This window comes from Carlito syrichta, unplaced genomic scaffold, assembly GCF_000164805.1.
Source record: "Carlito syrichta isolate Samal-C Ts95f unplaced genomic scaffold, Tarsius_syrichta-2.0.1 Scaffold315293, whole genome shotgun sequence".
Taxonomy (NCBI): domain Eukaryota; kingdom Metazoa; phylum Chordata; class Mammalia; order Primates; family Tarsiidae; genus Carlito; species Carlito syrichta.
Window position 1 is genome coordinate 128771 of NW_007259389.1, and position 17542 is coordinate 146312.

Genomic DNA, 17542 nt, shown 5'->3' on the forward strand with positions numbered 1-17542 from the left:
TTGTGCAGTCTAAGAAATTGGACACTGAATGTATGAGCAAACTCTTTCTTTACCCAGGGTGTAATTGAGACCTGGTATTTTTCATCAGCTCACAATTTTTTTTACCAAAGGAGGCTATCGATGATATCTACCAACTTAAGCCACAATCTTCGTTCTCATTCAAGGAGTTAGAGTATGATAATCCCATCAGAACTTCAAGACTGACAAGACAGAAGCAAATCTTCATGGAGTCCCACTGTAAAAGTTGGAATGCTGGACAGGCAAATCAACTCCTTAATCCCCCGGAAAAGCTAAAGAAATAAGGAGGTCTCTCTCTGATCATATGACTCTCTTTCAAGTATAGAGATTCTGGTGAGAGTTTACTTCAAATCCTCTTGATGGCTTCTCCGAGTTTAGTTTTACATTTGTCTAGAGTGTAGGAACCTTTCAACTAGTTTCTAGATTTCTCAGGAAAGGAATTTGTCCATGTTACTTAATCAGTATATTTGTGGAGAGAAGGAGGGTCTAGGTATTTCTACCCTGACATCTTTCTAACATTACCTCCCATTCTACTTTTATTTGAAGACAATTAATATTATGTAAAAGATAAAAACATATAATATTTGCTACATATTAGAGAAACACACTTATTTTTATAAATTATATCACCTATATTAAATTAAAACATCCATAAATAGTAGTATGTATTAGTCAGAATACTGTATGGAATACTGTAAAATATTACTAAAATATAGTGACTTTATCAGGGAAAAGGTTGTATTTTCCTCACATGTAATAGTCCAAGCATAAATAAGCTGGGTCTTATATAATGGTAGCATAGTATGGAAGATTGAGGCACCTTCAATCTTTTTGTTATTATGAAAAGTTTTCTTTCTATCCATGTCCAAAATTTTTATTCTAATTAGTAGGAAAAGGAGAAAGTGGTAAAAAGAAAAAACTTGCATCTTCCTATGTAGGATATTCAAAAAATGGTTGGCTGTATTACTTATTGCTAGAATTGGTCATGGTTAAATATACTGATAAGATAATTGTAAAACGTAATTACTAGCTGGATAAAAATGTGTTCAACTACAATTTTTATTAAAACAAAACTTTCAGTAACATGTAAGCTCTGCTGCACAATACAAAGGTAACATTCTAGACTGGAAGATAACCAACATTTATACCACAAATTTTAGGGATATGTTCAATACTTGCATCATTTACTGGGGAAAAAACACTGCATGTATACAGAATTTAAATTTTTCTTCAGTGGAAGTGAAAAAAATATATTCACAACAAATATAATAATTATAAAAATAAATTTACACTAAGGGTATTTCATAAAATGATATATCAGAAAGCGCTAAACAACAGATAGCTAATTTAGTTGTATTGATACTATATGAAAATAAATCATATGTTAAAAAAAGAGATAAAAGTGACTATATAATGACAAAAAAATCAAGTCCCTAGATGCCATAACTGTAAATGTGTTTGCATTTAATTATAAATAATATAGAAAAATAAAAAATTGACTGAATCATAAAAGGAATTAAAATACTTATTACCTTAATGAGATTTATTTTGAGTTGGAGACTCACTCTTCTCACCCAGGCTGGAGTGCAGTGGCACGCTCACAGCCACTGCAATCTCCACCTGTGGGGCTTAGGTAATCTTTCCACCTGAGCTTTTCAAGTAGCTGGAACTACAGATGCAGGCCACCACACCCGGCTAGATTTTTTGTGTGCGATTTATTGTAGAGATGAGGTCTCACCACATTTCCCAGGCTGGTCTTGAACCCCTGGGTTCTGGAAATCCTCTCACCTTGGCTTCCCAAAGAGCTGGGATTACAGGTTGAGCCACCGTGCCTGGCCTAATGAGACAGTTTTAACACATATAACTCAGTAACAGATAGGTCAAGTCAGCATTAAAAATCAATCAAGATATTGAACAGCACCACTAACAGACCTGACTAATAAGCATAATGCTACCGAAAATTCGGTGTGATTTTTTTAAGTATAAAGAAAACGTTTGTCAAAATTTATGTAGCTAAAACCAAGCCATGATAAAACTGAACTAATTGCTTTCATGTAGATGATATTGCCTTATCATAGTATACATAAATTAGAAAAGGATAAAGTAATAAACAATTCTACAAATAAGGAAAAGTTTAAAAATTACCCAAGTGACTAAAAAATATTTAGAACTAAAGAGCATTATTTTAAAAATCAAAGTTTGTTCAAAGTTTAGAAATTTATATTCCTAAGTATATTCAAAAATTTAAAAGACTAAACAATTTTGGCATACATTTCTAATGTAAAACACTGGAAGGTTAAATTAACAAACAAAAATAAAGAGGAAAATAAAATAAGATTAATAAAAATGACAAAATAATGAAATAGGAAACCAACACATAGAATTGGAAAATCATATCAGTAGGCAAAAGATATGAATAGACACTTTTCAAAAGAAAACATAAAAACAAACAACAGATACATGAAAAAAGACTCAGCCTCACTAATTATCAAATAAATGAAATCAAAAACCACACTGGGATACTGCCTAACTCCAGTCAGGATGGCCATCACAATAACTCAAAAAACAACAGATGCTGGAGAAGATGTGGAGAAAAGGGAACACTTCTACATTGTTGGTAGAAGTGTAAATTAGTACAAATTTGGGGATAACAGTTTGGTGATTTCTAAAAGATCTAAAAGTCAATCTTCCATAGACCCAGCAATCTCCCTTCTGGGAAATTTACCTGGAGGAACTCAAATTATTGTGCAAAAAAGATACCTGTGCACACATGCTTATTGCAGCACTTCTCACAGTAGCAAAAACATGGAACCAACCATACTGCCCATCAAAAGTGAACTGGACAAAATAAAATATGGGTCATATACATGATGGAATATGACATAAACATAAAGAAGGACAAAATTATGGACTTCAAGGATGACTTGATGAATTTAGAGTCTACCAAAAATGTTAGCATACATAGTCAACTATCAGTGATCTATCACAAAAACAAATAGCTGAGTATCACACATTCTCACTCATAAGTGGACCCTGAACATTTATCATAATACTACAAGAAAGGAATTGGCAATAGTGGTACACTGATGGGGGGCCATAACATCAATAAGGGTACCTGATCCTAAACCAGGTAAAATGAGGACAAATGGAGGCCCAAACTTCATGGTATGATAGTATAATGGTATAAGTCGTATGATGACTACTTATGTAGGCGATCCTCAATTGCACCCCACATCTTTAAAATAAAATAATAATTAGTTGAAAAAAAGAAAAAGGGCAAGATTAGATTATAAAAAGAGAAGAAAATGTTCAATATTTAGAGGGAGATTTTAGGCATAAATAGAAAATATTACAGATTATTAGAAAATATTATGAAAGTAACTTTATAGACATTAATGAAATGATCATCAAAAATTTGTCATTTAACAAAAATAACTCAGAAAAAGTGGAAAAAATTAATTATACTTTAATCAATACTAAATCTATGGTTTAAAAGTCTTCCCACCAAAAATAAACAGGGGCAAAAAGCTGTTTATACCAAGCTTAATACAATTTTTCAGGAACAAATACTTCTAATATTATTTAAACTCTTACAGAAAGAAAGAAAACAAGGATTATTTTTTTTAGTTTAACTTAGATGACTGTATTATCTTTGCACCAGAAACTATCAAGTCCTGTAGAAGAAATGATCTGCTCCAGGCAACATGTACAATAACAGCAGAATTATTGAAAGCAGAAAGACCTAACCAGTCCAAAAATTCAAATAAAAAATCTTGAAATAATTATAATATCAAGAATTGCAATACTATCAAGTAGGATAAATATGTTCTGTAGTTCATCAAATTAAATATTGTATATCAGCAAAAAATAAATAAATTGCAGCAGTGATTTTTCTAAGCATACTTGACTTCTGCCCACTAAATATGGATAGATTGTTTTCTTTCATGGTGAAAAGCAAAAGCATCACAGAATCCCGAAGTCCTCCCTACAAGAAAGGAATTGGCAGTAGTGGTACACCTGAGATTTCACCTGAGAATCAAGGGCTCTATAGCTGTATGTGTCAACAGAGAGAACATCTTAAATTCATAATGTTGATTTTAAAAAGGAAGTCAGAAAAGAATAAAAATGATTGCATTGACATAAAGTTTTGAATACATAACCTTTTGATTTTGGTTAAGAATGGATACATGTGTGGTTAAAATAAAAAAGCAGACAATTCACAAAAACTTCATAGTAATGGTTCACTATAAATAAAGAAATATAAAGAAGTATGGAGAAGGGTAGGTACAAAAATGCTGTAAAGTTATATTTCTTGAACTGGGTAGTGAATCCACAGGTGTTTGCATTATGAAGGTTTGTCAGCTGCATATTTCATTCTGTATTTTATACATTCTTCTTAAGTATGATATCTGAAGCTGAATATGTTTTATAATCTTTACAAATTTTTATCAAACTTAAGTGAATCCTACTAGATGAAATGTGTGTCAGCATATTTCAAGTATAAATTGGGGAGGAAAAAAATGAAAAGACTCAAAATTGGTGAAGCCAAGTGCATCAAACATGACCAAATTTTGGTAAATACGGTGCATTAGATTATGAATAGACTAGCCCCCCAAAACCAGAGGACTTTGCAAAATTTGTAGAGGTGATAGGGAAATAGAAATATGTCCCTGAAGAAACAGTGTACAATCATATTATTAACACAATACAAAAATTAAATGCAGAAAAAGGAATCTTGCTTTAGAAAATAACTGTTTTTTGTATATGTTAATGAGCTTAATAAATAAAAGACACTAATAAAGGTAATGAAAAATGGTAGAATCTGAGATAAAAAAATGAGACAGCTAATAATGTTCCAGATTAAATATTTTCTCATAAGTATGACTATGTATTGGTAGCATACCATAAATTTTGAATGGAGCATTTTCATTTTAATTATGTCCAAAACCCTTTCAAATGTCAGTTTTTACTCTTTTGTATATATATTCGATATGTGTGTATTATTTATTTAGTCTCCAAATATTTGGAGATTTTTCAGAGGCCATTCTATATTATTTAATTGTATCTTAGAGAAAATATTTTGTAAAATTTGAATCCATTGGTATTTTGTGATACCATAAGTTCTATAAGGTGTTCTATTTTATTAAAATTTTGCATATACTTAAGAAAGAACATTTGTCTTTTGTTGTTAATGCATGGAGTATTCTGTAAATCCTAAGTAGGCCAAATTGGTTGACAGTATTGTGTACATACTGTGCATTCCTACTATTTCTCAGTTTATTTTTTAACCAATTATTGAGAGAAAGATTAAAATATTTTATTATAATCTTGTATTTGTTTTTTTCTCTTGTTGCTTTATTAGTTTTTGTTTCATATAGTTTGAAGCTCCAATATTAAGTGCATAAATTATGAGGAGTGTGTGTACTTTTAATTGACCTCTTTCTGCATATAATCCCATGCTCATGATTTAGTTGATAGTTCTACATCTTCTTATAGAATCGCAGTAATCTAAGAAAGTTTCAGGGCCAATGTCAGATCTCAGTGCAGAGTAACACCTGAGTCTGTCCTTCTGCCATGAGAATCAAAATTTAGATCCACAATAGATGTATTCTTTAGAGTGCAAGAGATACTTTGAAGTCTAAAGCTAGCCATATTTAGCACTTAGAAGCTTAGGTAGAACTTGGTTTTGTTGCAGTTTATAGTAAGTAATTAATGTTCTATCTGTGAATGACTAAAGGGTCTATCAACACAAACCCATTATATTACCTAAACTGCCACTACCATTCCACGACAGATGGGTACCTGCACTATAAGCTGGTCTGATAAACTGTCATTCTTTCTAGCCTCACTGGATATGTTTATAATAAATAGGCATAATTTTAATCTCATTATTAAATCAAGTGATCTAAGACATTTGGAGAAAATATTTTGTTAGTCTAGTTCCAGTTACTATAACTATCAGAAAATAATAAAGTTGAATGTCAAAAAATTTCTTCCATGATTGTTTTAATTCTTTTTCACAGGAGTTAGAAGTGAGATTTTGGTATATGATAATTCTGACTCTCCACTCACCTAGGAGATACAAAGTGATTTAACTATGTTTGCAACCCTTTCTGGCAAATAAATCAGGCTGTGCATTTTTATTGTTTGAAACTAGAGTGATGTTATTATTCATCTTGTCTTAGAGTCTCTGACATTTGTTCTACCATATCAAATAAGGCTTTTAAAATAATTTAAAACAAATTTACCATCAATTGTCTTTGTGGCAGTAACATATAAATGGATTTTTAAAATTTCAGATAGTTCCTTATAAAATATAAGTGCCCTTACTTGTCATTGTTTCAGAGCATATTTCATTGCTGTTTCTAGTTCCTTTGAAATAGTGATGAATGATATGTAAAAAATGGAAAAAAAAGTCAAAGTAAGAGGCTGAAGGCGACAGATCTTAGACATCACTCTCTGGTTATCACAGTCCTATATTCAAGACAAGAGTTTGCAAAACTGTACCATGCCAAGTCATGTGAAACATTCATTGTCAGTTTAATTTCTACATATTTATTTGAAACATACACATTAAATTGTAAGTCTACAATGTAATTATTGAATAAAAAGCCCTGTATTGTCTGAAGCAATACTAAGGGACATTTAGATATTTATAAGTTTACATATTTGAGCAGAACAAATGTATAGCTGTTAAATAGATACCTTTATGATGCAAATACTCCTTAAATACCATATTTAAGTTTGAACATTAGACCCTCTACTACACTCAAAAAATACAGGAGGAAGTAGTCATTACAAACAATTATGCAAGTCTTAACCCTAATCCTATTCTAATACACTCATGTTTGTATCTAAGAAGAGAAAACAAACTAGAACAAAATGTGATGGGGCCCCATGGTTCATGCTGTAATCCCAACTACTTAGGAGGCTAAGGCCAGTGGGTATTTAGGCTGCAACAGTTCAGGAGCTTGGGGCTACAGTGAGCTATGATTATGCCATCACACCCCAGCCTAAGTGACAGATCAACCCCTGTGTCTAAAAATAAATAAATAAATCAGAAAAAGCAACATATGAAAAAAAATTTAATTCTGTTTGTTTCCATCTCTCAACTTTATCATTTTATAAAATCACATTGTCAATCTAAATAGACATTGTAGAGTGGCTATGATTGGGAATGGCATTTCTTATTTAAGTAATGAAACTAATAAGGTAATAGTAAAAATGGAACTAAGGTTTTCACTAAATCCTAAAGTGCGAAAAAAAAAAAAAGGATTCACTTAAGCACACTAACATGTTAAAGGTGTCAAAATTTTTATTACCATGTATACAAATTATTTATTAGTAATGAAAATCTTGCCAAAAATTATTATATTAAACCTAGTACAAATTAAAAAAAACCCAAACAAACCAGAAAATGAAAGGGGTTAATGTGTGATTATAAAAGGAAGACATTTCAGAGTTGATAAGTCAACAAGTAAATAACAACTTTGCTCATAATTCTAAAATATTTTACTAGATTTTCATTGTTTATGCCATTAAGTTCCAATTTCCTGCCTTACACACAAGGCCTTCCACTCTTATCTGTTATGAAAATAACATTATAACTCAGAAGGGAGCTATTAGGAGAGAAGTAAGAGAATGATTTATAAACACTGATGAAAATAAGTAATCTGGGGCTAAAATGCCAAGGGTTCATCCTTCCTCTGAAATAACAATTAAGTTGGCAAAAATTGTAGGAATTAGCTTTTTCAGTATTCAGGTATCCAAGCAAAGTCTGATGAAAACTTGAAAATGCTTGTTGAAGAAAGAAGATGCTAAATGTTGATGAGATCATATTGTCATTGTGATTTGCCTACATATCATACTTTATCTCCTAATTCAGAGGTGACCATAAAGATGGCAGATTATGTACTGGTGTGGCATGCTGATGCTGAAGGGAAAAGATAAACCTTGTTTTCAGAAAATTGTGCCTGTGTGTTTTGAATATTTGACATTGCCTGAGTGACTGCCTCAGTATCTTGCATTTATATTGCCCAGCTTAAATCGTGTTTTCTTTGAATATAGATACACAAATCCTCAAATAAATACTAATAAGCCAAATTCAACAGCACAGTAAAAGGATTATATGCTGTAAATTAAAGAGCCATACATCCGTAGTCAATTTATTTTTGACAAGGATATCAAATTACTTTAAGGGGGCACGATGGTCTCTTCAAACAATGCCAGAACAAATGATTATTCACATGCAAAAGCATATGGCTGCACCCCTAACATAAAACCATATACAAGAAATAACTAAAAATGAATCCAATATCTAAGTGAAAAAGCTATAATTATAAAACGTTTAGACAAAAACAAAGGGGTACATATCCATGACTTTGAATTTAGCAATGACTTCTTAGACATGCCACCAAGACAACAAGTGATTAAATGAATGTATTGGACTTCAGAAGGAAAACTACTGTACAACATAGAATACAATTAGGTGACTTAAAAGACAAACTATGGATTTCCGGCAGGATCGCAACAGGACAGATTGGACTGTGAGAATCTCTGCAAAAGTAAGTGTCCATAAAGACTCCCTGAGTGAGTGGATGCATGCTGGTGGGTGAATGAAAGTCTGTCTGAGGGGAGACTTGGGTTCATACACTCAGGGCTCTCCTCTAGAGGTGACCGCAATCCCCCACTACCCTGAGATTAAAACCGCTGACCCACAGGATCCTCAGAAGCTCTTGGGAATCTCCTGAGAAAAAAATGCTGAATATAGCTGATTCTCATCACCTGGCACCCAGCCCACAACATCACCTGTAACAGCAAAGCAACAGGAGACCCAGATCCATGGAGAGAGAAGATTGGGGAGAGCTGGAGAAGAGTTCCACCACCAGTGAGGAAATGCCAGCTGGTGCCATTTTCTCTGTCTTGGCCCCAGCAGAGACCTATATTGCTCTGCCCAGTTTCACCTAGCTTTCAACTCAGGTCCTAGAGGTAATCTCATCAAACTCAGAGAGACAGAAGCCCCTCCTCCATGCTGAATCAGATACAGACCACATCAGATCTGAGTGGGAGACTTGACAGGCAGCAAGCCAGGTGAGTCCAGATCTGATCCATCTCCTCCCGTAGTAGGTCTGGGGCATCTGATCCACCTGAGAACAACTCTGTCAGCCTGTGCTGAGAGCAGAGAGGAAGGGCTGGAGAGCAGAGTTGAAAGGAATTTTGGACCGGGCTCAGTGGCTCCGCCTGTAATCCCGCACCTTTGGGAGGCTGAGGTGAGTGGATTGTCTGAGCCTGCAGGTTCGAGACCCACCTAGGCAACTTGGTGAGACCTCATCTCTACAATAAATAAAAAATTAGCAGGGCGTGGTAGCGCACATCTGTAGTTCCAGCTACTTGGAAGGCTGAGGCAGAAGGATCACCGGATCCCAGCAGGCAAGGCTGTGGTGACTGGGAGCGGCCACTTCACTCTGGTCTGGGTGACAGAGTGAGACTCCAACTAAAAAAAAAAAATTAGACTTACAGGAAAGACCTCAGAGCAAATTTTTTTTCCTTTGTTTTTTGCTCACTTTCTGTTTGTTTGTTTTTTGTTTTAGTTTTTTTCTCTCTCACTTTCTTTTTGTTTTTGATTACATTTTCATGTTTGCTTTATTTCTGTTATTTTATTGCTTTTTTTAGACTTTCTGTTTGCGTAGGTATTTTTGAGGGAGAGTACAACAGTAGGAAACCTTTATCAACTTCTGTGTTTGTATGAATGTGCGTATGATTTACTTTTTTTAATCTTTTCTATCTTTGTGGTGTCTATTTTCATTTGTTAGTTGGTACACCTGTTGGTTTTCCCTCTCATTCTTCTCTCTTTCCACCTTCGTCTCATCTCCCTCCTTTCTTTGTCCATTCTTTCCCTTTTTCTTATGCCATTTTGCTTTCAGGGGGCAAACCTATATCTCCACTGCATGGGCAGATTGTAAGGCAGTGGGATGCAGGTTCCAGGGGCCCACACTCCTGTCAGTGGATACTGGACTCTGCAGATAGTTTCTTAATCATAGTTCCCCCCAATTAAATCTCAAAACTCCAAAAAGTACAGCCCCCCCACCCACAGTTCAGTCTCAGAATTGAACAACATCAGAGGAGCCACATAAGGAAGAATAGGAAATTGAGCAAACAGAAATAAAAGCTACCCCCTGAACAACAGATTAAAAGAAGAGGACCAAAAAAAGAAGGAAGGAAAATCTACACAAATGAAGAAAAACCAAAAGAATATAAGTCTCACACACACCCCTGGGAGTTCAGTCACTGACAATACAGACTTCAGAATGCAAACAATGAAAAGCTCACAGAATGACGGGTCTCAAACCACAAACCCAGATATCAAGATATTAATAGAGAGAATAAATAGAATTGAGGAGAGACAAAAAGGAAAGAATGAAGGAATTGATAAGTGAGATTATGGCAATAAAGAATACAGTGAATGAAACAAATACCAAACTGATAAGCATGGAAAGCAGAACTAGCCATGCAGAAGAAAGAATCTCAGAGCTTGAGGACCAAAATATGGAACTAACCAAACTTTTTAACGGTTTTGTCAAAAAGACAGAAAAGAACCTTAAAAAGACAGAGCAAAACCTTCAAGAGATGAGCAATTACTTCAAGAGGCCAAACCTAAGAGTAATTGAACTTCCTGAGACAGAAAGAGAGACAGAGACCACCTTGGAACAAGCATTCCATGAAATTATCTAAGAAAACTTCTCTCATCTCATCAGTGATATAACCATTCAAACACAAGAGATTCAGATGACAAATGATTAGACCAACTGCTAGACACATAGTAATTCACCTATACATAGTAAGTATAAAAGAAAAAAAAATCCTAAGGACAGCAAGAGAGAAAGGTCAGACTACCTACAGGGGAAGACCAATTAGAACAGCAGCAGACTTATCCACAGACACACTTCAGCTGAGGAGAGCTTGGAGCCCAATCCTCAAAATTTCCCAAACTATTTCAACCAAGAATTACCTACCCAGTAAGCTAAGCTTCATAGGTGATGGAGAATTAAAATCTTTTCTAGACATTCAATCTCTGCATCCAGACCAGCTCTACAACAAAATTTAAGAAAGTATTAAGCACAGAAGAAAGGGAATAAAGATTGGCAATACCCTTCACAAGAATACAGGAATAAGAGGAAAAAGACACATGAATCAACCCACAAATCAAAAGAAAGAAAAGAAAACACACAGCAACAACAACCTCTATAAGAACCTCATGACAGGGATAACTCTCACATTTCAATAATTAGCCTGAATATGAATGGACTAAATGCACCACTGAAAAGACATAGAATGGCAAAATAGATAAAATATCACAAAGCAGCAGTATATTGTCTCCAAGAGACTCATCTCACCAGAAAGGACACTCACATGCTTAAAGTAAGAGGATGGGAAACAAAATTTCTGTCAAATGGAACACAAAAGAAAGCAGGAGTTGCTTTCTTAATATCAGACAAAATACCCTTTAAACTATCAAAAATTTAAAAAGATATGGAAGTTCATTACATAATGATAAAAGGTTCAATCCTCAACAAGGAATATCCATCCTAAACATATATGCACCCAACAAAGGACCACCAACTTTCAAAAGGCAGCTTTTTACCTAGAAGTTTAAGTTTACCTAACTTAAAAAATATATTGACTTTAACACTATAATAGCTGGGGACTTAAATACCCCACTCACAATCCTAGACAGATCATCAAGACAAAAAACCAACAAGGAGATCCAGAACATCAATATGACACTTGACCAAAAGGACTTAATTGATACCTATAGTACACTCCATCCCAAAACCATAGAACATACATTCTACTAATCACCACATGGGACATACTCTAAAATTGACCATGTCCTTGGCCACAAATCAAGCATAAACAAATTTCACAAGATTGGAATGCTGCCATGCACCTTCTCAGAGCAGAGTGGAATAAAAATAAAACAAAGTTCCCCCAAATCTCACAAAGACATGGACGCTAAACAGAATGATGCTAAGCAACTCCTGGGTCAACATGGAAATCAAAACAGAGATTAAAAAATAACTGGAAACAAATGAAAATGAAGAAAGATCTCCCCAAAACCTATGAGATGCCATAAAAGCAGTAGTAAGAGGGAAATTTATATCTCTACAAACACACATGAAGAAAATGGAAAGATCACAAGTTAACAGTCTAACAGATCACCTAAGGGAACTGGAACTACCAAAACCCTACTTCAGCAGAAAAATCCAGATCACCAAAATAAAAACCCAAATTTGGGACATAGAAAGCAAAAAGATAGTACAAAAAATTCAACAAAACCAAAGGCTGGTTCTTTGAAAGGATAAACAAGATTGATGGTTCTCTAGCTAAACCCACCAAGAAAAAGCCCAAATAAACACAATCATAAATGCAAAAGATCAAGTCACAACTGACCCCGTAGAACTACAAAAGATTATCAGAGACTAGTATGTACACTTATATGGAAACAAACTTGAAAACTTAAAGGAAAAGGGGGACTTTCTGAAGTCAGACAACTTCTCCAAGTTGAAGCAAGAAGAAATTGAGTGACTCAGCCTGTAATCCCCGCACTTTAGGTGGCCGAGGTGAGTGGATTGCCTGAACCCGTGGGCTCGAGACCAGCCCAGGCAACTTGACAAGACCTCGTCTCTACAATAAATCAAAATTAGCTTAGCGTGGAAGTGGCATGCCCTGTAGTTCCTGCTACTTGGAAGGCTGAGGCAGAAGGATTGCCAGAGTCCAGGAGGTCAACGTTGGTGTGGCCGTGAGCATGCCACTGCATCCCAGCCTGGGAGACAGAGTGCAACTTCAACTCAAAAAAAAAAAAAGAAGAAGAAATCGAGACCCTAAATAGACCAATAACAATCCAGTAAATTGACTATGTCATAAGAAAACTATTTATCAAAAAAGCACTGGGCCACATGGCTTTCCAGCAGAATTCTACAAAACATACAAGGAGGAACTGACACCAATCCTACTGAAAGAATTCTGGGCAATTCAGAAAGATGGAACTCTCCCCAAATAAGTTTACACAGCTAAATTCACATTGATACCCAAACCAGATAAAGATCCAACAAAGAAAGAGAACTACAGGCCAACATCCGTGATAAACAAAGATACTAAAATCCTTGACAAGATCCTAGCAAATTGGATTCAACAACACATCTCAAAAATCAGCCACCATGACCAAGTATGCTTCACTCCCAGGATGCAGGGCTGGCTCAACAGTCATAAGACCATAAATGTAATTAAATACATCAACAGATATAAAGACAGAACCACATGATTTTATCGTTAGATATGGAAAAAGCTTTTTCATATCAAAACCCCAAGTACCCACACCATAAGAGATAAGATAGACAAGTGGGACTTCATAGAACTGACAAGCTTCTGCAAAGCCAAAAAAACCATCAAGAGAGCAGGGAGACAACCCACAGACTGGGAAAGAATATTTGCCAATATGTCTGATAAAGGCCTAACATCAAAGATCTACAAGGAACTTAAATGTGACAAAAAGAAAAAAGCAAACAGTCCCATTACAAAGTGGGCAAAATATATGAATAAACAGTTCTCAAAAGAAGACATATAAGCAGCCAACAGATACATGAAAAAATGCTCAGCCTCACTAGCCAGCAAAGAAATGCAAATTAAAACTACACTGAAATACCACCAAATTCAGTCAGGATGACTGTCATAAATAACTAAAAAACAATGATACTGGAGAGGATGCAGTGAAAAGGGAACACTTCTACACTGTTGGTGGGATTGTAAACTAGTACAGCCTCTGTGGAAACAAGTGTGTTGATTCCTAAAAGATCTAAAAATCGACCTTCCATACGACCCCACATTCCCCCTACTGGGAATATACTTGGAAGGTCTTAAGTCACTCTATGAAAAAGATACCTGCAGCTTTGTTCACAGTAGCAAGAACATGAAACCAACAATGCTGCCCATCAAAAGAGGACTGGATAAAAAATGTGGTCATATACATGATGAAATATTACACATCCATAAAGAAGAACAAAATCATGAACTTTACAGCAACCTGGATGGACTTAGATCTTTCACAGAAACATAGTGATCTTTCACAGAAACAAAGAAGTGTGTATCACATGTTCTCACTCATAAGCAAAGCTTGAACAATCATCTTAATACTATAAGAAAAGGATTGGCAGTAGTGGAAAACTGCCAGGAAGGGGGCAGGGAAGTGCAGTTGGCAGTAGTGTGAATCTGACTGAAGAATGGGGGACACACTTCATCAACAAGGGTACCTGCATAATGGACATTTATATACCCAACCCTGAATTGTACGCCACATCTTCAAAATAAAAAAATTATAAGTTTAAAAATAAAATAAAAATAAAACCATGGATTATTAAGAGAAAAAAAAAAGACTATGACTTCTGGTATCTGTTTTAGGATGTAAAAAGTTTGAATGCCATTATTTGATTGCAATAACAAGCAAAAGCTACTAAAAAAAAATGCTGAAAATCAACAATACTTCTTAGATCCAACAGAGATGTGTGTTCACATGGAAAATTCCCCAAAATGGAAAACACAAAGGGAGATGCGGAGAATCAGAATGTACTGGAGCAGAAATCCAGGATCAGAAACCTCCATGGAATCCAGTACTGGTAGGAGCACCTGAACTGTAATTGGCAAGTTGCTGGAGACTTAGTACGTACAAGTCTAAGAGTTTCAGGCCAGCTGGGCTTGGTGGCTCAGACTTTAATCCCGCGCCTTTGGGAGACTGAGGTGAGTGAATTGCCTGAGCCCACGGGTTCGAGACCCGCCTGGGCAGCGAGACCTCATCTCTACAATAAATAAAAAAAAATCAGCCGGGCGTGGTGGCGCATGCCTATACTTCTGGCTACTTGGAAGGCTGAGGCGGAAAGATCCCTGGAGCCCAGCAAGCAAGTCTGCGGTGGCCGGGAGCGGCTACTGCACTCCAGTCTGGGCAGCAAAGTGAGACTCCAACTAAAAAAAAAAAGAGTTTCAGGCCTTCCACATTTCTGTGAGTTTTACCTCCAGAAGCCTACCAGGTTGCCACATTGATTTCTTAAAAAGTTATCTTATGCTTCCAGCGGGGGAAAGGAAAAAAGTAGACATTTTGAAACAAACCCAGAGTATCTGTTCTTAACACCTACTTTCAAGAGAAACTATTTTTATAGATTTTAACCTACCGAAGTTTTATCAGAGATTGACCAACCTGAAGGAGAAAAGAAATATCCAATTTAAGTCTCATTCAACCACCTTGTCCCACCTAAGTTGGGACAAGGTGGTTGAACATAGGTCAGGAAGAACTTGTGAAGGTGGCAATCCAGGGGCACAGACAGTTCCAGCTACTTGGAAGGCTGAGGCAAAAGGATCGCTGGAGCCCAGCAGGTCGAGGCTGCGGTGGCCGGGAGTGGCCACTGCACTCCAGTCTGGTTCACAGAGTGAGACTCCAACTCAAAAAAAAAAAAAAAAAGAAAGAAAAAGAAAGACTGAGACTGAATTATAGGACTATGAGATGCTACCTCATCAACACCCACAACTGTATTACCATATAGCAAAGTTCTATTTATCTGCATTTGTTTACAAAACACATCATGTCTAGCTTTCAATAATACAATTACAAGGCATACTAAAAGGCAAAAACACCACATTAAAAGATAAAACAAGCATTATGACTAAACTCAGATGTGGCAGAGATATTCATTTTTAGCCCAGATTTTAAAGTAACTAAGATAAATGTGCTATGTGTTCTAAGAAATAGACAGCATGCAAGGACAGATGGTTAATGTAAACAGAGAAACAAAAATTCTAAGAAAATTTAAAAATGGCACAAATTTTTAAAAAATGTTTTAGACTGAATATTTGTGTCCTCCCAAAATTCATATGCTGAAGCAGAAATCCTGAAAGTAATGGCATTTGGAGGTAGGGCCTTTGGGAGATAATTAGATTATAAAAGTATAGCCATTGTAAATGCAATCAATGCTCTTGAAAGAAGAGAAATACAAGAGATGATCTCTGCTTTTTGAATATACAACCAGAAGGCATCCTTCTACAAACCAGGGAGAGGCTTCCCCTCAGCAACTGAATCAGCTGGCACTTCATCTTTCAGTATTCAGAACTGTGAGGAATAAATTTCTGTTATTTAAGCTACCTAGTCTATGGTATTTTTGTCATAATGAGATAGGAATAGTACTGGGTAGTCACAGGAGAATGGAAAATACCAGACAGTAGTTAAGAAATGACATGACTTGCAAGAAAAGGACCTGTTTATCAGAGACTCTAAAAACCAGTTTAAAAAATTCATTGCCTGCCCTGGCCAAAGATTAAAACCTGTAAAAAATTAGTTTAATCCAACATGGCAGCATTTGACCAGCAAGTGACAACCAACCTCATTGTGCCTTCATGATAATACATTAAAATACTAAATGACACATCTAACAGCACCATGAGAATTCCAATTGTGAAGAAATAGGGGCAGAAAAGGGGAGATACCAGATTCTTGGAAAATCCAGCTCTTTTCTGGAAATCATACAAATATTCTGCTCCCTAATATAAGTATTGTGCCCCTTAGTTAGAGATAACTATGAAAGGACATTCTGTATCCTGTTGTGTGTATCTCACTTTCGAGTACTCCCACATTCTTTTTCTTGAGTGTGTATTGTTTTTATAATAACTTTCCCTTATTTTTGCTTCATTTTGACTAATCCCCATATGCTTTCTTGTGATGGTGTCAACAACCTGAGTATTGGACTGGGTTGAGGGTCTCAGCCTCAGGAGATACTCTTTAGCCAACTGATACCAACAGTAGACAAAACTGATTATGACACATTGTGACATAAATAGAGAATACGAGAATACCTTAATGGTCTCATTAGTAACTGGTCATAACTCAGGGAAGAATTTCTTAGCTTGAGGTTATGTCAATAGAAGCTTCTAAAACTGAAAAGTAAAGAGAAAAAACACTGAAAAAAATGGAACAGACTATCCAAGAGCTATATACTACTACAAAAGATGCTCATAAGCATTATGGAATACCAGCAAGAGAGAAAGGAAGAGAAAAATATTTGTGATAATAATATTTGAGAATTCTCCCAAATTACTGTCAGACACCAAACCACATGTCTAGGAAGCTAAACTATCCAAGCAGGATACATTTTTTAAAAATCTACATGTAACCATATTGTATTAAAACAGCAGAAAATTAATGATCAATGAACAATCTTGAAAGAAACCTGAGTGAAAAAAACCCATCTAACCTACAGAGGAGAAAAGATAAGATTTACATTTGATTTCTTCTCAGAAACCATGCAGATAAGAAGGGAACGAGGTGAAATATTTACTACATTGAGAGACAAAAACCACCAAACTAATGTTCTGGATCCTGTAAAATTTTAATTCAAAAGGAAAAGAGATTAAAAGACTTTCTTGAACAAACAAGAATTGAGGGAATTTCTTACTAGTAGACCTGCTTTGCAAAAAAAAAGGAAAGAAA